The sequence below is a fragment of the Mixophyes fleayi genome, chromosome 11 (assembly GCF_038048845.1).
Source record: "Mixophyes fleayi isolate aMixFle1 chromosome 11, aMixFle1.hap1, whole genome shotgun sequence".
NCBI classification, from domain to species: domain Eukaryota; kingdom Metazoa; phylum Chordata; class Amphibia; order Anura; family Limnodynastidae; genus Mixophyes; species Mixophyes fleayi.
The window spans coordinates 43,571,444-43,598,491 of record NC_134412.1 but is presented as its reverse complement, the minus strand read 5'-3'; the positions used below and the strand labels follow the sequence as shown (position 1 = coordinate 43,598,491).

Sequence of the window (27,048 nt, the reverse complement as noted above, 5' to 3'; positions counted from 1 at the left end):
ACTAACATTGTCAGCCGTGAAAAAAGGAACTTGCCATAATAAATTTGCATTAGAGTTGTAAATACATGTTAAATATGAGGGCAGATTTGACATTGTGGTTGAGCATGTAGAACAATGTTTTAACAAAACAAAAAAAATTTGGCCAAGTTTCTGAGATGAATGATTAAAGTCCACAATCTGCACGCAAATGTTATGGGTATGGGTATGCTTGGTATTTGAACTTATGCCTGCATCTTGGTGAGTCCAAAGTGCTAACTACTGAGCTACCTGTGAGATTCCTATTTTGTATGTAATTTGTCTGAATAATGAAGAGTATTATTAACTATCAGTTTTCTGTGTAGCACACATGCTGTATTGTTGCTCTTCTTCTTTTCAAATTGCAGTTTGTGTTAGTGGTTAGCTATCCACTTTCCAAAAAGGTAGTTATGAGTTCTAATCCAGACACACACCCTTAATGTGTGTGTGTGTGTGTGTGTGTGTGTATCCTTATGGAAGAGTATGCTATGCATTTTCATAACAACCCAGATGGATTTATACAACTACATACCTTTTCAGAGCTTCTTTATTCATTTGATTTTAATCTAGCGATGTACATGCATTTTGCGTACTATACGGCCACTTGAATTCCAAAACACACAAAGTCCTTCAGCAATCTGTCTTTTAGGGAAAAGTGTGGATTACGCTAATTAATAGCAAATGACAAATATTGTTCAAAGTGTACCACGTCTGTTAAACTTGACAATGAATAAAATTTGAACAGCTATATTATTAAAATACCCACAGGGATTGTGTTTTGATATGTGTAAACAAACTCGTCGGACCTCCCACATTGGCCGTGACGTATACATTGTTTAGCTTAACGTCAATTGCTTGGGATCCGTTGCTTGGGTTTCTACCTTGTCTAAAGGACCGCAGGTGGGTGAGTTTCTTATTCCTGTAGCGTAAGTGTAAAAGACCGCAAGTGGGTGTGTTTTTCGAGTTTGAGATTCTTATTTCTCTAGCTAAGTGTCTGCGTCTCTTAAAGTACGCTACGCAAATAACAATGCAAAAAGATACGTAACCGTAGCTTAATGAATCAGGCCCCATGTGTTTCATCATATTCCTGGCTCTTTAGCTGTGTTTCTGCATAGAAGTGTGACAGTATAACTAGCCCAAAAAACAGTTAAGCAGTCGTGTGAAGATTTCTAAACCGGGACCTTTTTACTGCAAATCATTTCCATTTGTTTTCTGCAAAATGTCTTCTTTACCAACTTTTGAATTGCCACAACTTTACAAAAGGACATAATCTTGCTATGCTCTTAGCTTGCTAAATTCTCTGCTTTACTTATGGACCCACTCTGAAGACTTTTAGATCCTGTCTCTCCTAATTCAGAAGCTGCTGATTTGTCTCTACCAACCTTCTCTGCTGTGGAATCTGTTAATTGTGCTTCTACAAATTGGCAGTTTACTAAGAACTATGGTGTAACAAAATCCCAGTTCACAGGTGGACCACGCCCCCATCTGATCAAAGAGGAGTGGCGGCGCAGAATAATGAGATAAGAGATTGTGTGTCTCTACTGTTCCAGTAATGTACACTTCTTACAAGTCTGTCCTCTCCGCAGATCACAACAGCCTACTGAACCATCTTCTGTTGTTTCCTCCCCGCATTCCGGATTTGTTTACACTTCACCTGTTCGGCTCCCTGGGATGAGGCCTAATCCGCCAACCCCATTTACCAGTTCTGAGGCGTCAGCTCCAGCCGTCTGTCCCGAGTCATCAGCTCCAGTCGTCTGTCCTGAGGCGTCAGCTCCAGCCGCCTGTCCCGAGGCGCCAGCTCCAGCCGCCTGTCCTGAGGCGCCAGCTCCAGCCGCCTGTCCTGAGGCAACAGGCTCTGCCTCCTGCTCCGAGGTCACAGCCTCTGCCTGCTGCTCCAAAGTCACAGCCTCTGCCTCCTGCTCCGAGGTCCCAGCCTCTGCCTCCTGCTCTGAGGTCCAAGGCTCTACCTCCTGCTCCGAGGTGCCATCCTCTGCCTCCAGCTCTGAGGTGCCATCCTCTGCCTCCAGCACTGAGTCTCCTGTCACTGTGTCCAGTCCTGAGTCTCCTGCCACTGTGTCTGGCCCTGAGTCTCCTGCCACTGTGTCCGGTCCTGAGTCTCCTGCCACTGTGTCCGGGATGAGTCTCCTGCCACGGTGTCCGGTCCTGAGTCTCCAGCAACCGCTGCCTCTACACCCGAGTTTCCAGCTGCTGCCTCTGCACCGGAGTCTCCAGCCGCTGCCTCTGCTCCCAAGTCTCCATGTCCCTCCAGTCAACTCCTGAAACTTTGCTATTCCATGCGGTTCAGCCCGAGTTGCCATTCTATGCGGTTCAGCCCGAGTTGTCGTTCCATGCGGTTAAGCCCGAGTTGCCGTTCCATGCGGTTTAGCCCAATTTGCCACTCTATGTGGTTCAGCTCGAGTTACCACTTGGAGCTATCTGCTCTGAGGCTTTTCACAGTGCTGTTCTGTCCAAGTCCAGGCCTGCTGCTAAGCCTGCCGCCCAGTCCGGGCCTGCTGCCAAGTCTACCATCCAGTCCAGGCCTGCTACCAAGTCTGCCGCCCAGTCCGGGCCTGCTGCCAAGTCGTCTGCCAAGTCTGAGTCATTCCTTGCTGAGGGTGCCAAGTCTGAGCCGTTAACTTTCTTTGAGGGGCACCTTTCCCAACTTAGTGCCCTTCTGAGGTTTTCTGCTTCACATATTCCCTCCGTACCGAGCCTCGTTAATAACCCTAAGTATTGTTCCTAATATTGCATTTTAGAGGGGAAGCTTTGGAATGGGCAAACCCATTTATTGAGACAGATCATCCCATATTATCGGACTTACAAATCTTTACTGAGGCATTAATCACCTCCCTCTATTCCACCTTGTGGGGCCTCTGTATTTTCAGGAATACCACCCATCTCACCTGGCCTAGAACTACCTTTGTGCTCCTCCCAGTTGTCCCAGGCTCCAGTTTCGAGGAAATACCGTAAAAGAGGGGGACGTAAGAAGAGAGGAGGCTCTGCAGTGTTTGCAGTGTTTCAGCTTTGCTCAGGAATGACTTCTTTCGTCTTCCCGCCTGTGGACGAGGACTTTTCTGCCGGTCCCCCAATTGTGGACTATGATTCCGATAAATTTAGACATTTTTGGTAATTGGGAGTCTGGAATGCGCCCCTGGGGGGGGGGGGGGTGGTACTGTCAGAATTTGCCTGCAAGCCCTTTGCATTGCATGCTGCTTTGCCTGGCAGCTCCTGCCTTTTGGATTTTATTACTTATTATATATTGTAACAAAGGGAGGCATTTTTCTGACAAGAGGCAGATAAAGTATACAAACAGAACAAAACATTGGCACAGTTATGCACCTAGGTGGAGATTAAACCAGGTTAAAACATATGTGTAGTTTGGAGTGTGTTAACTTGATTTAAAAGCTGCTTCCACTCAGCAAACAGACAGGGTGTGTCTTAGTCTAAACAGAGCCAGGGATGGGCGTTTCCTTTTAAAGGGAAGGTGGGTGTGTCACCTGCCCATCAAGCTAGGCCTGTGGGAGGAGTGTCAGGTATAAAACTCTGCTTGTTTCATTGTTCAGAGAGATTAACGCTGGGCTGCAGAAGGTATACCATATTTTATTGTTAAAAATAATTTCATGTATAGAGTTGCTACTGTACAGGGGGATAAAGTAGAACAATTAATGGTTCCTCAGGTCCATGTAACCCTAGTGTTAAAAGCAGCACATACACATGTCTGTGGGGGACACCTAGGGAGGATAAAACACGGGAACGAGTTCTGCTTAGGTTTTTCTGGCCCGGGGTACACATGGCAGTGAAAAAGTATTGCCGGTCCTGTCCCATTTGTCAGAGAACCTGTCCCAAACCCATGTACAGGGCACCTCTCATTCCAATACCAATAGTACAAGTTCCCTTTGAACGGATAGCTATGGACCTTGTGGGGCCACTGAAATAATCAGCACGTGGGCACCAATATTAAGTCCAGCACCATAGCTAAAGAACTGGTATTGATGTTTAGACGCTTGGGAATACCCAAAGAAATTCTCACAGATCAGGGTACTCCATTCATGTCTAAACTGATGAAGGACATGTGCCAGTTGCTAGGGGGTTACGGTGCTTCACACCTCGGTATACCATCCACAAACAGATGGCTTGGTGGAACGCTTTAACCGCACATTAATGCACATGCTCAGGATAGCAGTGGCTCAAGAGAAAAAAGATTGGGACACTCTTATTCCCTATTTGATGTTTGCCATCCATGAGGTACCTCAAGCTTCAACAGGGTTTAGTCCCTTTGAGTTATTGTTTGGGAGACAGACCAGGGGTATCTTAGATATGTTAAAAGAAGGCTGGCAGCAGCAAGGTCCCAGGGAGCCAAATCTGGTACAATTTGTGTCCCAAATGTATGAGAGGCTGGGAAAAATAGGGCCCATTGTGCAGCAACATGTAAAAGAGGCTCAGGAACGACAGAAGAAAAGTTATGATAAAAGTGCTGTTGTTCGATCTTTCAAGCCTGGGGACAAGGTCCTAGTCCTGGTTCCTACCCAGGAAAGCAAACTTTTCGCCCATTGGCAGGGTCCATATGAAGTTCTAGAGGCTGTCGGTCCTGTCAATTACAGAGTCCGCCAGTTAGGTTAGGAGAAGGGAGGAGCAAATATATCATATGAACCTTCTTAAACCCTGGCATGATGAGGAAAACTCTCCTCAGGTAGTGAGTACTGCCATTGAAAAGTCTGAAGTGCCCATAGAGCCAGCCTTGTCCATTCAGCAGAGACAACAGACTGAAGAAATGATTCGCCAGAACAGGGATGTCTTCTCTTCCATTCCTGGGCGCACTACCTTAATCGAACATGACATTGTCACTGCACCAGGAGTCATTGTAAAGCAGAAGCCGTATCGTATTCCAGAAGCCAGACGGGTGGACGTGAGAAAGGAGGTTGAGAAGATGCTCCAGTTAGATGTAATTGAAGTCCTGCTGGGCTAGCTGGCTGATCTGGACAGAGAGCTGGACTATGTATAGTAAGCGTATAGGGTCTTCATAATTGCTGTGCAAGTATACGGTATCAAAATATTATTACCATCCTGACAATAAAGAACCATAAAAAGGAAGAAGTTGTGCGCGCGTGCTTCACCAGTAGCGGGCTCTTGCCACAATATATATTGTGGCAGTACCTCTATTCACCAGAGGTGCTGCTATTGTGCCTTTTTGTTTTACCAGGGGTTAACCTTCTCATTAATTATCCCTTGCACCTGGGTGTATCTCTTCTTATTCCTGTCACTCCCAGCATACAGTGCTGGTTATTGTTGTACCAAGCTGTTGTTGCCTTTTCATGCTTCTGTGCTCTGGCTTATCTGCTGCCTGGGATCTCTTCATTTCACCTGCTTACCTGCATCTCCGTATACCTGGTAATATTTTCTGCATTTCCCTGCTATGCTGATTACTACTCCATCTGGTTTGTACTTCCCAACAATAAACAACTTGTGTTTCATCATATTCCTGGCTCTTTAGCTGTATTTCTGCATAGAAGCGTGACAGCAGGCTCTCCACATGTGGTCAGCTTCCCAACTGTTCCCGCAGTTCCTAGGCTGATCAGCATAATGAAGAAGGCTGGTAGAGCCACCCAGGGAAACTCTTGATGGCAGGTGCTGGAGTTCATCTGTTGTAGAGTCATTTTTCCTCAGCCTCATATTGATGGACCACTTGCCTGTCCAGAAACCATCGGCATCCAGGATCTTGGAGGGGTCCTTGACCACGGAGCAGAAGCGATTCAGGAAGGTAGCGATATCCTTGCCATGGGGATGTGGAGTTCTCACTCAGACCGTCACTCTTCTTTCCTCCCTCTGGATGGGACAGTTCCCCACAATGCGAGAGAAAGGAGATTCCTTGCTGATTTCACAGCCTCCCAGTGTCTTTTGCAGATTGCAATGGAGGCGAAGATGATGTAGAAAAAGCCCCTGATGAAGTTCTGGATGCTGAGGGTTTCAGCATTCAAGAAACCTTCATCAAGGACTATCTTCTTCCCATAGGTCTCTGCCGTCATGTCTGGCACCCTTCCGTCCACTTCCTTGAGCTTCAGGATGATGGTCTTTCTCATCCAGAGTTCCACGGTGCGGGTTCTCTGGGTGGCATCTTGGCTGGGCTTCCCTTGTCCTGGACCAGCAGGGGCGGTGGAGGCAGAGGTTCCAGCCTCAGAGAGAGGCTATGATGCAGGGGTTTTTCCTCCCTTCTTCCTGGGGACAGGAGCAGGGGTGGTGGCAGGAGCTGTAGCAACTCAAGCCATCATTCTGGATCTTCTTCCTGGGGCAAGAAGGCTTGAAAAGCTGGTCTGGAGGGTGATCTTCTTCAAGGGGATGGAGCTATGCAGATTTCTTCCCACTGGGTAGAGAAGAGCAGCGTCTTCTGCTGAGAAGGGGTGCTTCTTCCGCTGGGGTTGATCCTCTGCTGGGGTTGATCTCAAAGTCTTCCCTAGCACAGAAGAGCAGTGCAGGATCTCCAGAAGAGAAGATGGCATCTTCAGCTGGAGTTGATCGTGAAATATTCTTCCAGCAGGTAGGACCTAGCAGAGTTTATTTCACTTAACTCGATCAGCATTACACCCATCGGGTATTGGGCCTGATATGAACAGATACTACACTTTATCTTAGCCAAAAGGCCGAGAATAATAATAGTTATAATAGTTATAATATTTTGATAGAAAGTCCGCCCTTCTGGATATTGAAAAGGGAGTCAAGTGCTTCTATGCCTAGTGGTGGCCATATATAAATTCACTTAAGGAGACAGAAAAACATAATTATAGTGTTTGAATCTACTGAATGGTATGTTTTGAGACAATTATAATGCCACTTCAGATTGATGTAGTTGATTACAACCTGAGTGTTAAGACACCCCCTAGTTGTTATTGACCTCTTAAGCCCCTCATCCCTCTGAACAACCCGTCACATAATGTTTTATAAACTATATTTACTAGATGGCAAATTGATGTGACAAACTTTACTCCTCCCCTTTTAAGATTGATTATTTTAAAGAAAGAGGGACTTATAGGGTTACATGTTCATTAAAAACATTATGATATTCTTTTTAAAAAATGTCTACTTAAATTAAATTAGTCACTAAATCTCTAAAGCATTTGTTTCTAGAGATTCATTAACATTTATCTGTATAGTATTTCTGTGGTTGTAGCGCCACATTTAAATACCTAGATGGTTAGTGAACCTTATCTGCATGTCCAATAGCCAGGTAATTAATGACAAAGATGTTTTGACTGGTTTGGAGTTGTGAAATGCTGCTTCTCCAGGGTGTGAGATTACTTGCAAAGTTAACCTTGATCATTAAAATATTTCATGTAGATCTCTAATATATTCATTGATTTATTATTATTAAACTAGTCATTAACTATCTCTTAGAACAAATGCAAGTTCTTATACACTGTAGTTTTTTATATTAGCAGGATGTTATGTAAATAACCCAAGATGGGCTAGAACCTACACCTAGAAAATTTTCACCTTTAAATTATAAGCTCGTTTGGGCAGGACCAACTTTTCTTTCTGTTTCATGTAATTGTACGTTAATTATTTTCATCATGATCACCAAAATGTAAAACACTGCTTACTATGTTGGTGCTTTATAAATTATGGATCATAATAATAATAATAATAATAATAATAATAACAAATTATCATATCTCTTTCAGATAAATAGAAATCTTTTTATTTTATTTTATTTTTTAAAAAAAGCTTATTCTTAGGGACAAAATGTACCTATGCAATGATATTCATTATTTATTTAAGTAACTACAATACTATATATTCTCAGTAAATGAGACATTTTATATTTCCTTTAATAATATTTCATCCAGGCTCTCTGCTGCCTTTGTCGGAGGTCAAACATCTATACTGTACCTGAAGCTGCCTCATCAGTCATTTGAAAATGACCTAATTCTTTACAGCTAAGAGCCCTTGGAAGACCTCTGCCAATGCTAAGCACCTCTCTTCATTTGCAGCCTATACTAATGGAACTGCCCTCTGCTATTAATCCCACCAAAGCCTCTTTGTAGTTCTCAGCATATGCCGGAAAAATCACTGACATGATCAGACTGACACAAAGGATGTATGAGTCAAATCTGTTAGGCAATAATCAAGGAACCCGAAAATGTAGACAAAATAATTGTCAAAACTAACTGAAGAGGAAGAAAGGATGTTTCCTAATTATTTACAATGCAAAACTATTTTAACCTCTGAGTTGGATGTTATGTGTGTTTGTTTGTTTATTAAATTCTTCAACAAAATAGGTCCTCTAACAATGGTAATTATAATGTTGGCAACCCCTTGTTTAATCTTATTACAAGCTCCTTGTGATCTTGGACAAGTCTATAAAAAGAAGATTGAAAAGTCAATTTGGCAGGGAAACAATGCTTAAAAATATATGTGTCGAGTACTGCATAGAATTGTTTGTATTGTATAAAATATAGTAAACAAGTAAAAAAAATAACACAGTACCACATTCTCACTGCATGATATATATAATATCTAAAGTATTACATTTTTAGTCCATTTCTATTACCATCTTCGATATCTTGAACCAAACGTGTGTTATTTTTATTTTATACATACTGGGCCTGATTCATCAAGAGACGCATACTGAGCACAATGTGCGATTGTTTCAGAACGCACGTATTTTGGTTCTGCGCATGCCAAAATTCAACAAGAGGAGGATCTGAAGATACGTGCGCTGATGTATATGGGTGAAGATATGCTCTGCTCTACTACACAGGACACTGCAGGATACATCCAATACCTATGTGGAATATAAATTCTCAAAAGAACGAAAAGGAAAAAAATTATTTTAATTAATGTCACCGGGTAATAATATAGACATTAATGACAAAACATTAGGTACTTGCGGTCTTAGATACGTGGGTAAGACCAAAAGATTACTAAAATTGCGGATCCAAGATCACGTAAGAAACATAAAAAATAAGATAATGAGTCATTCGGTGTCAAAACATTTTATTGATTGTCACTATTCAGATCCCACGTTCCTTAAATTCATGGCCATTGAGCATGTTACAATGGGCCCGAGAGGAGGAGATAGCCAGAAAAAATTCCCCCCAACGAGAAATGTTCTGGATCTATGAATTGGGCACACTATTTCCACAAGGGTTGAATGAGGGATATGAGGTGGCCCCATTTCTATAGATTTTAAGGTGCTTCTTTTTACAAACATATTTGTTTTAATTGATGTATATTGAGGTATCAAATTAAGTCTTTGGAATAGATTTTTAAAGTTTTAAAGTCTCTACACTGATATTAAGTTTTAGATTTTTTTTATTTTATATTGGATATTACATGTGCGCTTTTGTTTTTTAATATGTGATTATTAGTGCTATTGATTTTTATAGCTATTGCTGCACTATTGATATTTGTACAATTAGAGGTATACTAAGTTGGAGAAAATATCCTCTTTGGAGTTCTTTCCATATGTTTTTTAGCCTCTGTTTTTTAGCCTCTGTTTATGTACAGTATTTAATAAAGTTTTAAATTTTGAAAATTATGCCGATTTTGTCCGTGCGCATGCACAGTGTGAGACAAAATATATAACCCCTGTGCGCATTAACGGGATATTTGGCGATTATAACTATAATCATTTATAATTATTTTTTGTTTTTATTTTATGTTTCCGCGCGGGGGGGGGGGGTGAGGGGGGTCCGTCGTTGGTGAGGGGAGCTGGAGAGAAAAAAAAAAAATGATTCATACTCACATGATCGGCGCTGCGTCCCTCCTTCCTCTCTTCTTCATTCACACTGACTGCCGGGCGTGACATCATCAAGTCACGCCTGGCAGTCAGTGAGGAGCACCAGACAAGACCAGAAGAAGGCAGACAAGACAGAAGAAAGAAGAGAAGAAAAGAAAGAAGGTAAGTAAAGAAGCGGAGAGGCAAGGGGAGGGAAACAGAAAGGGACAGTGCTATAAAGAAGAGCAAGTAAAAAAAACAGGGGAGAGAGGCAGCGAGTAAAAAAAAAAAAAAGGGGAGAAAAACACTAATTAAAAAAAAGGGAGAGAAACACTAAAAAAAAAAAAGGGGAGAGAAACACTAAAAAAAAGGGGGAAAAACACTAATTAAAAAAAAGAGGAGAGAAATACTAAAAAAAAAAAAGGGGAGAGAAATACTAAAAAAAAAAAGGGGAGAGTAACACTAATTAAAATAAAAAGGGGAGAGAAACACTAATTAAAATAAAAAGGGGAGAGAAGCACTAATTAGAAAAAAGGGGAGAGAAGCACTAATTAAAAAAAAAAGGGGAGAGAAGCACTAATTAAAAAAAAATGGGGAGAGAGGCACTAATTTTTTTAAAAAAAGGGGAGAGAAGCACTAATTAATGGGCGCTATTTTGTTTGTAGGGTGATGGTGGGGTAATTTAATAGTGGGGACTATTAATTTAAGATGGGGTGGTTTGGGATCTATTGAATATGGGGGTGAGTTTAGGGAGAATGAGGTCTATTTATTAAATGTGACTATGAGTTATTTAATGGCAGTAATATTGATTGCGGAAAATAGGTATTGCTGTTTGCAGGAAGGGAATAGGTTTATTTATTAAATGTGAATACTATTATTTTAATGTTGGGGCTGGAGGAAGGCTTAAATATTAATCGTGGGTGCTATTGATTTAACGCCGGGGCTGGCTGTAATTTTCTAAATGTAGCCATTTTTTTTTTCCAAATAGGTCCTTCAACATTCCAGGATCCGGACAAGCCTCAACTAAAGAAAGCAGCAGTCACAGGTGGTGAAAGTGAGAAGAACAGGTAGGAGAGAGCAGCAGAGTGTGTGAAATGTTGTGATTCTAGTAGGGACAATGTCACTTTTTGGTGAGTGTTGTGCCCAATGTAAGGTGCAGGCAAAGACTGAACTCTTTGTGTACACACTGTGGTGCTAGATGTCTTAAAACTCAGGAGTGCTGGGACATATGTGACACTCTGGTGAATTCAGTTCCTAGTGATTTTGATGTGCTAGCCACGCCCCAACGGCGCATTGCCATGCCCCCAAATGTATGACCACACCCTCGAAAATTTTTGCACCGCCGTTAGGCTAGCTACGCCCCAACGGCACATTGCCACGCCCCTGAATGTATGACGACAACACCGAAAACAGCGGCGCAAAATTTTGGGGGGGCTTACTCGACTATGAGGGGGGGCCCCATGAATTTGTTGTACCCGGGCCCTGAATTCCTCTTGCCAGCCCTGGAGGTAGGTGTATATGTGTCAAACTCAACAATCAAGAGAAGACTCCACAAGAGTGAATATAGAAGGTTCACCACAAGATGTAAACCATTTGTGAGCCACAAAAACAGGAAGACCAGATTAGAGCTTGGCAAAGAACATCTAATAAAGCCATTACAGTTCTGGAACAACATCCTAAGGACAGATGAGACAAAGATCAACTTGTACCAGATTGATGGGAAGAAAAGAGTATGGAGAAGGAAATGAACTGCTCATGATCCAAAACATACCACCTCATCAGTGAAGCATGGTGGTGGTAGTGTCATGGAGTCTCTAGCATGTGAAACAAATATATATTCAGGGTGTCACATTTAAAACTTTTCCTGAACCTTCATTTTCTAAAGCATGCAGTTAGAGTACATGACAAAAAAATTTTTTATTCTCACATACACAGTGGTCTTAATTGTGCTGGATGGACTTTAACCTTCTCACCATCACTGAAATGCCACGCCCTCTCTGATGCCAGTGACTGGTGAATGACCAGGTGATGGCATTGGCATCTTTCTCTCTCCTAGTGCACCATTGGGGACACACCCCTTGAGCCATCCCTCTGTCATTCTCCTCCTTTGAGGTCCACTCCATTTCTCACTTCGTTTTTAACTTGATAACTTGACTCCCCCCACTTTCTGCCCTCTGACATTCCTTCTGTTACCCCGATTGAAAACCCCTCAGTTGCAGTGGCCTCCAAACTTCGACTGGTCATCTCCTTTTGTGGCCTTTCACAATGGACATCTTCCCTCAACCACTGACTTGGCAGTGGAGGAAGTCTCACTCTTCTCGCTGACTTCCTTCCCTTTAAATTTTTTCTCTCCTCCATAAATTTGGCTCTGTCACGTGCCAAACAATATTTCTTTCAGTCTCTCATTTCCTTCCAATCCTCCAAACCCCAGTACTTAGCTATCTTCAACTACCTCTTTAGTCCCCCCTTCCTTACCCCCCTTCATCACTGCTCTTGACTTCAAAAATAAATCTATCAGACTGGATATCTTGTCTATCCAGGCCCCTACTGACCCAAACCCCCAACTGTACCCTCCAGCTGCCCTATCTTGAGCTCCTTCCTCCTCACCATGATGTCATGCTTCAATATAAATCACAGCTATGGAGCCTAGTATCTGATGAAGCAAAAAGGTGTTTATTGCTCATAAAATACAGATAAATGTTACAAACAGGAAAGGCGCAGGTAGAATGGTAGGTGGAGAGAGATCCGGAGAAGTGGTGTAGCAGCAGAATGTGAAGTCCGAGAGCACAGGAGCAGCAGGGAGAACAAACAATAAGTAAGGCAACGAAACAACAATGACCAGCACAGAAAAGAGAGAGACACAGGTATAAATAGGGAACACCCAGGTGCAGGAGATAATTGGTGAAACAAGTTAACCCCTAGTCACGAAAGGAAAGGCAAAATAGCAGCACCTCTGGTGAACAGAGGCACTGCAGATAATACATTAAAACACAAGTCTAAGGTCCAGAAGGCAGGAGCTGCCAATGAACCATATCTTATGACAACTCAAGCTGAACCGCATGGAATGGCAACTCAGGTTGAACCATATCTAGTGGCAATGTCTCTGGAGCAGATTGAAGTCACAGAGCCCATAGTGAAGCAGGCTGTAGGGACTGTGCCCTCTCTGAAGCAGGCTGTGGGGGCAGAGCCTTCTCAGAAGCAAGTCATAGCCCAGGAACAGACAGCGGCTGAGGACTCAGAACTGGAGACAGCAGATGGCGACTCGGAACTAGAGACAGCGGTGGCGACTCAGAACGGGAGGCAGCGGTTGGCATCTCAGAACTGGAGGCAGCGGCTGGTGCCTCAGAATTGGAGGCAGAGGATGGCACCTTGGAACTGGAGGCAGAGGCTGACACCTCGGAACTGGAGGCAGAGGCTGGCACCTCAGAACTGGAGGAAGAGGATGGCACCTCAGAACTGGATGGCAACTCTGAACTGGAGGCAGAGGCTGGCACCTGAGAACTGGAGGCAGAGGATGGAACCTCAGAACTGGAGGCAGAGGATGGCACCTAGGAGCTGGATGGCAACTCGTAACTGGAGGCAGAGAATGGCACCTCGGAACTAAATGGCAACTCAGAACTGGATGTAGAAGCTGGTACCTCAGAACAGGAGGCAGAGGCTGGCACCTTATAACTGGATGGCATATCGGAACTGGAAACAGAGGCTGGCACCTCAGAACAAGAGGCAGAGGGTAGCAACTCAGGACAGGTGACAGGGGATGGCATCTCAGGAGCAGGGCAGAACCAAACCCTGTCCCAGATGGTCCAAGGACTATTGCACTGTTTATCTGCACAAGAGGAACCTTCTAGGACTTCGAAAGCCCAGCAAGGTTCCCTGGCATCTGTTCTTGAACCTAAGTTGAACCCGCCAGACCGTTTCTATGGGGAAAGAGCCTTATTCCACAACTTCAAAGAAAGCTGTAAGCTTTATTTCTGGATAAAACCCTGTTCCTCTGGGTCAGAGCAGCAAAGGGTCGGTATCATTATATCCCTTCTCCAAGGTGACCCCCAGTACTGGGTGTTTAGGCTAGCACCCGCAAGCCCTTCATAACACTCCGTGAATGCATTCTTTAATGCCTTAGGCCTGCTTTATGACAATCCAGATCGGGTGGTTTCAGTCGAGGCTCATCTTAGGGTCATGAAACAGGGTCGGCGCTCTGCTGAGGAATACTGTGCCGAGTTCAGTTGATGGTCTACCAACTGCAAATGGAACGATCCTGCATTATGCAGTCAATTTCGCTTAGGTCTGTTGGAGCAGATCAAGGATGCTTTGGTGCAGTACCCCTCACCAACATCGTTGAAAAGTCTCCTGCAGCTCGCCATTAAAATCGACAGACAGATCAAAGAGAGGAGGGCAGAGAAAGAGGCACTGTCCTATTTGTGATGTGCCTTTGCTTCTGCATCATTGGATTCGGAGGAACCTATGCAACTAGGAGCCTACCGTTTCTCTACAGAACAAAAAAACATAAGATGGACTCAAGGTCTGTGCCTTTACTGTGGCATCAAAGGACATTGTTCTCGTACCTGCCCTAACAAATCGGGAAAAGATTTGACCTAGGAGAGAAAGAGGAGGTTCAACTAGGTATGCAGATTATCTCCTCTATAAATGTAGTGTTGGTTCCCGCGCACATCACTTACGTTGCTCATTCTGTTGACATCTCCGCCTTTATTGACAGTGGTGCCGGTGGAAATTTTCTGGACATTGGATTCACTAAGTCGTCAGGAATATCCTTCCAGAGTATCAGTACGGTTATTACTGCATGTGGTCTAGATGGAGGATCACTCCCAGTTGGTAAGGTTTCGTATGAAACTCCACCTTTACACCTGACAGTGGAAACCCTCCATTCGGAAACTCTGGCTTTCTACCTTATTAATTGCCCGTCTGTACTGGTGATATTGGACATCCCTGGCTACGCCTTCATAACCCAGTAATCGACTGGGCACAAGGAGAGATTACTCAGTGAAGTCCCTTGTATTCTCAAACTTGTTTGAGCTTGCCCCTTCGTATGCTACAGTCTGCTTCTGAATTACTTCCCCCTCAGTACCGAGAATTCTGGGACGTATTCTCTAAAAAAGTGGCGGACATGCTGCCTCCACATCGGAATTTTGATTGTACCATCAAATTACTTCCGGGCTCTAAATTACCCAAGGGAAGATAGTATTTACTCTCTTTTCCTGAAACCAAGGCCATGCAGGAATACGTAGAGGAAAATTTACAAACAGGCTTTATTAGGCCTACCAAATCTCCGGTGGGAGCTGGCTGATTCTTTGTCTCCAAGAAGGATGGTGGACTACGTCTCTGTATTGATTTCAGAAGTCTTAACAAAATCACTATTAAAAACACCTACCCACTTACCCTCATCTCAGTTCTGTTTAACCGATTTAGAGGTGCTACCATCTTCACTAACATTGACCTTTGCGGAGCATACAATCTCATCCGCATCAGATAAGGAGATCAGTGAAAAACGGCTTTCAATACTCATTCCGGCCAATATGAATATTTGGCTATGCCATTCGGTCTCTGTAGTGCACGAGCAGTCTTCCAAGACCTCATTAATAAAGTTCTCTGGGAATTCCTGGATCAGTTCGTTGTTGTGTACTTGGATGACATCCTAATATATTCCCATTCAATGCCTCAGCATCGGCTCCATGTTCAACAAGTACTCCATAAAATACTGGACCATCATTTGTTTGCCAAGCTTGAAAAATGTGAATTTGAAGTTCGGAGTGTATGATTCCTGGGATATATAATATCCTCTACCGGTTTTGCTATGGACCTAAATAGAGTTCAAGCTATTCTAGATTGGGTGCAGCCCGTTAACCTGAAAGCTCTACAAAGGTTTTTGGACTTTGCCAATTACTACCGAATATTTATTCAAGGTTTTCACGATTTGGTGGCTCCCATTGTTGCCCTCAACCGAAAGGGGGCAGACCCTGGTAGTTGGTCTTCAGAAGCCATTAATTCCTTTGAGGTGCTAAAAAGGCATTTATCTCCACCCCAGTACTAAGACATCCGAATCCTGAGCTGCCCTTCATTCTGGAAGTTGATGCCTCTGACATTGGTGCGGTTGCTGTGCTCTCTCGAAAAGATCCTGGTAATCACCGACTGTTCCCTTGCGCCTTCTTCTCCCGCAAGTTTTCTGCTGCAGAGTCCAACTATAACGTTGGTAATCGGGAACTCTTAGCCATCAATTGGGCCTTCGAAGAATGACGTCACTGGCTGGAAGGACCCATCCATGTCATCTCAGTCATCACTGACCATAAAAATCTCCAGTACATTGGATCAGCAAAAAGACTGAATCCAAGGCAGGCCCGTTGGTCATTCTTCTTTACCCGCTTTAGTTTTGTTATTATAGACCGGGATCTAAGAACACCAAGGCTGATGCTTTATCTAGAAGTTTTGTTTCTCAGCATGTACCAGTTCAGAAACCTCTGCCAATCATATCACCTTCAATTCTCCACGGCGGTTTATCCCAGGACTTGGGGGAAATTCTTCACAGATTCCAAAAATTGGCTCCCTCTGAGACACCCGCAAACCGCTTATTTGTACCTTCGAAAGGTTGTCCTCACTTAGGCCCATGACCACAAAACCGCCGGACATCCCAGTATCTGTAAACCCACAGAAAATCTCTCACGCTTCATTCAGTGGCCCACCATGTCTTTGGATGTTCGAGACTTTGTTATGTCCTGTGAAATCTGTGCTAAAAACAAAACCCCCAGGAACCGTCCTTCTGGCCAGCTTATGCCTTTATCTGTCCCTACTAGACCGTGGACACATTTGTTGAAGGATTTTATTGTGAATCACCCTTTCTCGGTAGGCAACAATGCAATCTTGGTAGTGGTCGACCGCTTCAGTAAAATGGCTCTAACCAGACTCCCTTGGCGTCACTTTTTGTTCTACACATCTTTCGGCTCCATGGTCTACCGATGGATATTGTTTCTGACCGCGACTCTCAGGTTTTTGCTCAATTCTGGAAGTCTTTTTGTGCACTCCTTGGAACAAACATCAGCCTCTCCTCAGCATACCATCCACAATTCAATGGACAAAACTGAAAGGGTTAATCAGTCTCTGGAACAATTTTTATGATTATACACTTCTGAATTTCACAACAACTGGTCAGCTCTGTTACCATGGGCAGAGTCCGCAAACAACAATTCTTATCATTTATCCACCTGTACCTCTCTGTTCTATTGCAATCTTGGTTACCATACTAGATTGAACTTATTGGCTTTGCCTAATCCTTCTGGGCTCCCCGAAATACACTCTACAGCGTCTACTCTGAAGAACATCAGGAAGAAAGTTCACTCTGCCTTACAGCAGGCCTTATTTCACTCCAAAAAATTTGCGGATCAACACCGTAGGAGCTGCTCTTTCAAAGTGAGGCAGAAAGTTTGGCTCAATACTTGTAATATCAGGCTCAGACAACCATGTAAAAAGCTTGGTCCTAGATTTATTGGTCTCTTTTCCATCATCAAGCAAGTGAATCCTGTGGCCTTTAGGTTGAAACTCCAGCGCTCTTTAAAAATTCCTGACACCTTCCATTGTTCTTTGCTTAAACCTGTAATATTTTCTAGTAAATTGAGACGTGTTCAGCCTTGGAGGTGTCATTCGGTTAATGTGGAAGGACACCGGGAATTTGAGATACAAAAAATACTGGATTCCAGGAAAGTCCAAGGGCAAATTTACTTTTTAGTTCAATGGAAGGGCCATGGCTTGGAGGAACGCTCTTGGGTGCCACAGAGGTGTCTACATGCAGATAAACTTATTGAGGAATTCTTTAAACGATTCCCTAGAAAGCCAGGGTGTCGTGGTTCCTTAACCCCTCCTCAAGGGGGGGATTCTGTTAGGAGCCGCAGCGACCGCGAGCACCGCCGCGACTCTCTTCCTGCTGGTTCTGACATCCCGGCCATCTCCATGATGACCGGGACGTCACTTCCTGTTTCTCAACCCCAACCGTTGCCAGGGCAATGGGCGGACGCCAAGCATTCTATTTACAGGTCCCGGCAACACAGGGCAGCCGGGCGCGTGCGTTAAGAATTATACAGCCTGCGGGCTGATTGATGAAGCTGTACCTAATTAATTTGTCCCTGAGAGTTGTTACAGGGCTAAGCCCTGATTGGTCAGTACTAGTATTTAAGGCAGGGATGGTTTAGCCTCCCTGCCGGTTATAGCGTCCAGTCTGCACTGTTGCCGACCTGCTCTGATTCCTGTATTGCTGATTTATTGTTGTGACCTTGGACCTTGCCTGCTTGCCTGTGACCCTGACCCTTTGGCCTGTATCTTAGGCTCTGCTGTTTTGCCTGTGACCCTGACCCTTGGCATGTTATCTGACCATTCTACATTGCTTGTGACTCTTGACCTCGGCTAACATCTGACTATCCGCTAACATCTACTCAGCCTCCTCTGGCCTGCCTCTGCGGTATTGTATACCGAACTTGCACTACGGTAGAGTTAAGTCCTGGGGCATCCGAGTATGTGAGCACATAAAGCTTTACGGGAAAGGCGGCTGCTAAAGGTGAAAACCTCTGTCCTATGTTCTGCAAGTTAGTTATCAAGCCGTCAACCTAACAATTCCAATTAGCAGTACTCTAGTAAGAAAGTGCTAGAGCCTGAACAAGACAAGAAAGGTCACAGTACAAAAGCTCTTTTGTAATGTCATTCACGTTCTTGGGCAAAGATCTACAGACCAAAATAATGTTATCTGTTGGTATGCAAATGTTTGCATAAGCTGTTGGGCTGATCAGGAGCATTACTTGATAAGTGCAGATTAGTTAGACAAGTATGTGTAGTTTTGCACTGAAGTGAAGAGAGAAGATTTCAGTTTGCAAAATAGTGGCACAGATTCGTAGGGAAGCACATGGATCTGCAGGCCAAGATCGTGGCAGATTTAAAAACATTTGCATCTGCCAATGATTGGAGTTGGGTTGATTAAAAGTGTTCTATAACAAGTTCAGGTTAATTATGGAGTGAGGAAACCAGTGTAATGATTTGACTAGCATCATCATGATCTGGCCACTGCAGACCATGTCATAAAATTCAACCTACCACAGTGTGATGGTGCATTATGTATCATAGTGCTGCAGAAGTGGAGCATTTATGATGCAAGTCACATTATTAAGTCCCATCTACCACAATTTAATTGAGTTACCTTTGCATTTCCTGGAGGTGATATCTAAAAAGTTGGCAACTTAGCAGTAACCCCAACGGTGACTAGCTACACATATATTCTAGCATGTACTTCCTCTTTCAACTAATGCCAATATAATCTTTGCCCACACTAAGCACCTTGGTAAGCTTGACGCTGTTCAGAGCTGCAATGCAAAATAAGAACTTACTATAGAAACCATAAGGTTATCTGTTTTCCATGATCACTAAGGAAGAAACACGTCATAGAGTTCCCTTCTCCTTTAGTGCAATGGTTAATGTTAGTCCAGTAACAAGCTTAGTGCATAAAGGATAGTGGAGGAGAAGTGAACTTCTCACCTTACTGCAACAGATGGCTAAGGAGTGACATTAATTCTTCTTTAGTTGCAGACCAATAAGGACAAGATTAAGCATGTGGTAGTGGAAATTAAAGCTAAATCAGGACTTTGTAATTGCATTTACATGGATGATGGGCTTCCAATTACCTTGAATATGTTTACCACAAGTAAGTTTGTAATACATGTTCTCTATGTAAATGTACCACCTGCTTTTGAGAAGCACTTTTTCAATTCCTTTACAATGGTGAGTTTATAAAAGTAACCAGTAATCAGCATTTACCTTGCAAGTTTCAATTTGCATGACCATTTGCATGTCACAATCAATCTATATTTAATGTCATGAATGAAAAGTCACAATGCAATCTTATATTGTGTTTATACTGTCTCTTTAGTACATGCATGTATTGTAAAATAATATAGTCAATTTTATTTAATATTTATAAACTAACTAAACTGTTAGCTTTGGCAGATTGTTGTTATGTTACAATCTGCAGTTATTAAATAGAATTAGAATTTTCAGGACAGTAAAAGTATTGTTATCTGCAGTAAAGAAATAAACATTTGTTCTTTTTAAAAAGCATTACAATGAAATAAGCCTGCAATTTCAGTGATAGGTTAGTAGTGTTTTCAAACCTCACTTCTAAGGTTATGCTGGGTAAGTCACCTCCTACACCCTTCAGTGCACAGCCACGAACCCCAAGCACATGTCCGTGTCATGTGCATGCCATTCAAGATTGACCAATATGCCTTATTGTTACGTCACGCACTCTGCCCTTCAACGTCTTCACAATACAGAATCTCAATTTGAGACAGTAAAGCGTGGAAAGAAGATAGATTTCTTTTGGATTTGTTGATGTGATGAGTTACATGCTCCCTTTTCATATAACACTATATAAAACATTGAAAAGATAATGGACCTGATTCATTAAGCAAAGCAAAAAAAATGATTAACTTTTCACCTGGGACAAGCCATGTTGCATTGGAGGGGGATATAAATTTATAATTGGGGTAGGACATGTCCTAGATCAACTTCAAATGTCAGTGTAAAAATAAAGCTATCAAGTATTTGTGTCCTATGTGAAAAAACAACCAGTATTTTCCTTATGTGCAAAATAATAACCTAATTTGCACCCCTTGCATTGTTACATGGTTTTGTCCAGGAGAAAACTTACTCATTTTTTGCCTTACATTCCTTAATAAATAAGGACCTACGTCTTCTCCCCTTCTTAGAATTTTTAAAGAGAAAGGAAAATAATAATTTATATATTCTTTAGAAATCCTATTTTGTAATAATGTGTGATTCCAGGTCTGCTTTAATAGCTTGGCAGGCCAAAATCAAGGGTCACATTAGTGGGCCCCAGGGGCAGATTGGGAACTTATATTGGCCCTGGAAAAAATTCTGAAAGTGGCCTCAAATAAATGGTAGGCGGGGCCAATAGTAGGCAGAGTTAGCACACTATTAGTTCTAGCCACATCGGTTTTAGGCAAGGATAAAGTGCAATGGTAGGCAGAGTCCGCCTGTTACAAACTTGCTAGCACATTTTTTTTTTATTTAAAATACGCCCTAATCGCCTGTAGAGAGTACATAAAGGAAGAAAGGAAAATGCCCTATAGCATTTAAAACAATAAACAAGTTACTTCTCACAACACTGTGCACAAAAATATATATATTTCTATATAGGTGCACAGCCAGTGGTTGAGGAGTCTCTGGATTAAATAGTAAGAGGAGTATCAAGCCATATTACCCAAATTGGTCAGTCATTATTGGGGTAGCTGCAAGATCACACAAAAGATGGACAGATTTCCAAAATAATTGTATTAGTGGGCAGCCCCCAAACATATCTAAATAATTACCTTTGCTCAAACCCACAAAGGAATTGGGTGACACGACATAACTGCAGGTGTTTAAGAAATAACTTGTGTGAAATACCTTTCTCAAAAGTATAGATCTTTCGTGGGGTAGCTGTCAAAGTCGAATAATTGGATGAAAGAAAGTATATTGATTAATATTGTCTTACCGTGCAATTGCAATCAGTACTCCACGTGTCATGGCGCAATCGCATGATTAATAACGCACGCATACACTTACACTTACACATTCCCTTATATATAATTCATATTTATTAAGGTTCCAATCCACATTCATTTATTAGTAAAATGTATTAGATTGTTTATTTATGCATTTATTTATGTTCAGGTGTTTTAAAAGGTAAAATAGGAAAATAGGATGTGACTCCTAATATGTCCTCCAGCCTCTCCCGTGCTCATCGCTCTGACTGTCACCCCCCCCTGCGCTCATTACCCTAACCGTCAGCCTCCCCTATCCACTCATCACCCTTGCTTTCAGTTCCCCAGCGTGCTCATCACCCCCACTGTCAGCTAACCCCCCCACCACCACGAGCATCTCCCTGACTGTCTGCTAACCCCCCACACTCATCCTCCCACTGCCAGCTAACCTCCCCGCACTTATTGGCCCCACTGTCAGCACCCTCCCCCTGAGTGAAAAAAAAATGAATAACAACAAAAAATCCTGGTGATATATGAGGTGGTCACCGGGCGGCCTCGTTAGGACACTGGCCTACTGGGCCGGTAAGGCCTATGCCTAAGGCCTATCTATCAATCAATCTATCTATCTATCTATCTAATTTGTGTGATATAAATGGTATACTTTTTTATTATTTGAGATAGCTGAAGTTGGTGTGAAATAGCTTGAGTTAAGTCATCTGAGAATATATGGTTTAGGAATAATGAATACGAGAGTTATGAGATTGAATATGAGAGTTATGAGATATAAATGGCATTCGAGTTTTATAGTATTGTGAAATTTCCGTGAAATATATGAGATAATGGAGTCTTAATTTGATTGCAGCAAATGAGTTAGGGCAAGATGGAGAATAGCATGCATACAGCCTCTCCCACAAACACACACCCTGCCCTCCCACCACACACATGCATACCACAATATATATATATTTATATATATATGTATATATATATATATATATATATATATAAATATATATATGGTGGCAGGTGGGAGTGGTAGGTGACACCAGTAGGAGGGTCAGTGACAGTTGATTTCTGATGGTGAAGCATTCCAGATGAATTGTAGAACATTCCTTCCTCCTTCTTCCACAGACCAGGTGGCAGAGTGAACCCATCCAGTTACACCCATCTTTTTAGATCTACCCTGGTTGCAACAACACCTAGTAGTTAGTAGCTGGTGGTCCTGGCTTGACACTCTTTACTCTTTGGTACCTGCCTTGGCAAAAAATAAAACCTACTAATTTCATCAATTTTAGAGTGTCAGCTATCTAGTCTCACTTTGAAATATTCACTGACATCTAAGATATAGATATATATCCAAAAACATACTGGTAGGTGAATTGGCTGCTATCAAAAATTGACCCTAGCCTCTCCATGTGTGTCTATATTAGGGAATTTAGACTGTAAGCTCCAATGGGGCAGGGACTAATGTGAATGAGTTCTCTGTACAGCGCTGCAGAATTAGTGGCGCTATAGAAATAAATGATGATGATGATGATGATGATGATGATTTTATATATATATATATATATATATATATATATATATTATATGGACAAAAGTATTTGGCCACACCTGGTAATTATTGAATTGAGGTGTTTCAGTCAGACCCGTTGCCAGAGTTGTGTAAATGGTAGAATCGTGCACCTAGCCATGCTGTCTCCGTTTGCAATCACTTTGCAATAACTGCACTCACAGTCAACTGTGAGTGATATTATTAGAAAGTGGAAGTGTTTAGGAACAACAGCAACTCAGCCACAAAAAGGGAGACCGCGTAAAATCACAGAGCGGGGTCAATGACTGTATCACAACTCAGAAAACTCTAGGATACCTGCTGACTTTGGCGCAGCTCTAGCGGGAGTCTAATGCACCTCCGGTCTTCTCAAGGGACCCCTGCAAGGAGGTATGGGTTTTGCCACAGGAGACATGCAGATTGCGGTCCTTCCAGCGAGGTACAAGAGAGAGGAGAGTCAGACATGCCAGATCAACAATGTGTGGGCAGCGGAGATACTCAAGAGTAATCCAAAAGAGTAGTCAAGGCATGCCGGGTCAGTAACTTTCGAACAATGCAGTACACAAGGAGAGTTCTAGGAGAGTAGTCAGACAAGATGGGTTCAACTTAAATAACACTGGAGAACAGAGGAGAGGTCAGGAACAGCCAAATCATACACAGAAAAGAAGCACAGGAACGCCGGAGCAAGTTGACCAAATACACTGGCACCTACATGGTGCCAGAGTTTGCCTTAAATAGAGCCAGGGACCAATAGCAATGCCGGCGGCGTGATGTCAGGGAGGGCAGCCGGAGATCGTGATAGCATCCCATTGCCTAGCAATAGGACACACATGCGCAGCAGGGCCAGCAGAAATGCCAGAAGTATCCCGCCTGGTTGCCAGGCAACCAGACGCAGTGGGGGAAATGTCAGGTGACCGTTCCGAAGCAGCAGAGGGACGGCACCTGACAGTATACCCTCCTCTTCTTTCAGTCTGTTGTTTAAAAACTCCTTGAATAAACGAGGAGCATGCAAATGTTGTTTGTCCACCCAGGAAATCTCCTCAAGCCCTTCCAGTGGACCAAGAATAGTTGATGACCATGAAGAGTACAGAAATCCAGGATCCAGCTAATCATCAATAAGGTCCAGTAAAACGAGGTGCCAGCTTCATAGAAAGTAATTTGAGTTTTATATTTTTGGTGGATAACCACACCTGATCCCCAATAGAAAGACTACTCCAGCAACTTAGTTTTCGTATGAGACCAAATGTGACAAAATTTTTGTAGAAGAGAGTCTGCAGCAGCAACAGAGGAGCACGAGAAAATGAAAGGATCCGGAATAATAGGATGAGTCCCAAACACGATAAAGAAGGGGGAAAATCCTGTAGATCCGTGCACATGATGATTATGTGAAAATTCAGCCCAGGGGAGTAGCTGGAACCAATTGTTTTGATTCTCAGATGAAAAGCACCTAAGGAATGTCTCAAGAGCCTGATTTACCCGCTCTGTCTGACCATAAGTTTGGGGATGATAGCCAGAAGAAAATTTTAAGTCTATGCCCAGATTTTTACAAAATACTCTCCAAAAACAAGAAAAAAACTGAACCCCACAATCAGAGATAACTTCCTTAGGACATTCGTGGATTCTAAAGATCTCCTTCATAAAGATAAGAGCTAATTGACTCACAGAGGTCAAACTACAAAACGGAATAAAATGATCCATCTTAGAAAAACTGCCAATGACAGCCCAAGTGGTATCGAACTCAGCACTGGAAGGAAGGTCTGTGATGAAATTCATCGAGATGCTCTCCCAAGGGGAGTTAGGAATAGGCAGAGGATGAAGTGGCATAGGAGGAATTATCCTAGAACAGATGGTACAAGCACCAATGGTACAAGCAAAGATATATTTGCGAATGTCCGAATGAATAGAGAACCGGAAACAACGGAATAACAACGCAGGGGTCTTCTTTACACCTGCATGACCAGCAATGCGGAAGGAAGCGCAAAGTAATGCTTTAGGTCTCAAATGTGCTTCCAGGAAGGATCGTCCAGGAGGAGGAGTACTGACCTTGGCTCTGGTAAGTGTTACAATACTGGAATGGTCAATGATAGGTTGGGACTCCAAAGGCATCAAAAGATCAGTGTTATCAAAAGACTTGATAATGCATCTGCTCGACCATTCTTGGCCACAGGACAGAAAGTAAGAACCAGATTGAATCGAAAAAAGAAGGATGCTATTAAAGTAATTTCATCGTTTTCCAATAAGCATTGTCTATGCAATTTGTGTGGTTCCAAAGCACAAGCAAATTATTTAGCAAAAACAAAAGCTTAGCAGTTCAATAAATAAGTAAAGTACAGCCGATACCAAATGCATACATACATACGCTGCGCCTGCTGCGCTCAGCTGCGCTCTCTGCTGGATCTAGCGAGATAATCCTTCAATCCAGAAAACTGTGGTCAGAGTGACTGTTTAGCTGATCCCCGGGAGCTATATATAAAAACTTAGTGATACAGTGAAAACAATACAGATGAGTTGGCTTGCTTCCATAGGTTCAGGCTTCAGGAGGTTACAGTGCAATGCATGTCATCCCGTGACCTGTACTTAAAATATCATTAAAGTGTACATATAACCTTATAATATATAACTATAAACCAAATAACATCTGCTCATAAACGACTGTGGAATGGAACTATTATAAATATGAAATATATATATAAATGAATGTGAAAGTGCGAGTGTATGCGTGCGTGCTTTATCGTGCGATTGCGCCATGACATGTAACACGTGACGTACTGATCGTAATCGCACGGTAAAACAATATAAATCAATATACTTTCTTTCATCCAATTATATGACTTTGACAGTTCCACCCTTTGATAGTACAATAAACTATCACCTTAAAGATTTTATATGCAGGATCTCAGTACCACGTTTCATTGCTCTGTAATGTAAGTACCCCTTTGTGTATGACCACACTGTCTGTAGATCTCAGACAAGTTACCATAAAGAGAGTCATAATCCTAGAAACAATTTTTCTTTTACTATAGAACACATACATACATACATACATACATACATACATACCTACATTTAGAGCTTTGGAGATAACCTTTTGTATGCCCTTCAAGGGTGCAATAGAACATGTATCAATAATATAGAATATTCTACAGCAGTTCTTTATGCCTAACAGGTTCATCTGTCCAACACATGTTTTTTAGCTCAGACAACATTTAAACACTGCATGTTCACCAATAACATCATCAACCTGAGTTAAAATATGCACTCCAATAATATCAACATTTCCTTTCTTCAACACTTATGGGGCAGGCAATTGTCTGTTCGTTCTTCCCAGTCTCCCAATACTCAAGTTTCTTTGCAATTGGCTTGCAAAATATTGGGAGACTTCAAAGTAAGGGACCTAGCTGTCTTACCTTTCCCCTAGTGACCTCCCACCCCATAATTCGGTTACCTCATGAATAATTAGTGGAAAGAGAACTAGTCCTAATGGATATAATCTCTGAGGCACGTGAGAGTACACCCAGCACTTAGTTTGGTCTAAAACCTTACCCACCCAAGAATGATAATCATTCTCAAAGATGCCTGCTCAAGTCTGAATATTACTGGACTGGCATCGCTGGATGCACCTTTCTTCAATTATGGGGTCAACGTACTTACGGACGTAATACTCCTCAGCCCCTCGCACTTCCTCCAAGCTCCAAGGTTTCCAAATTTTCCTTTACCCCTGAATTGAATAGAGTAATTGGCTGGACCGATTGTGCTAACAAATTCTCCTTCATCCCCAACTCCTCAATATCACTACCTGAACCAGCCTCAGTCCCCTGTTCACAATTGAAAGTATTGACTGTCCTGAAAAGAGAATGAGAGGAGAGAAACACAGAACAGGAAAAACTACCACTTCATACTGGACAACTTTCTTTGCAAAGTCCTTGGCTCAGGTGTTGTTAACTGCAATTGGGATCTCCCAGAACAGATTCATGAGTGTAATTGGAACCTTCTCTGTGTGTTGACTCCTCTGCAGTGGATGGAATGGGTACCGGAGTCTCTCTGCTACACCTAAGGATGTGATGCTGGTCGTTAACACTAGGTATCTGTCTGTCAAACAACCTGAGCGTAGGAAATTACAGTTCCACAACTTACTCTCCCGGTCCAACATCCTGACAGTTAGTGTAACACCTCAGGAGAGAGTGTTTTGAACGTTCTAGGTTGCTGTCTCACTATTTGCTTTTCCTCTCAAGGTCTAGAAT

At 42.7% G+C, this 27,048-nt stretch overlaps 1 pseudogene; it reads right to left on the bottom strand.

Annotated features, from left to right (window-relative positions):
* Window positions 1-6,453: 6,453 nt before the first annotated feature.
* Window positions 6,454-6,664, bottom strand: LOC142108048 (U2 spliceosomal RNA; annotated as a pseudogene).
* Between the last annotated feature and the right edge of the window lie 20,384 nt (window positions 6,665-27,048).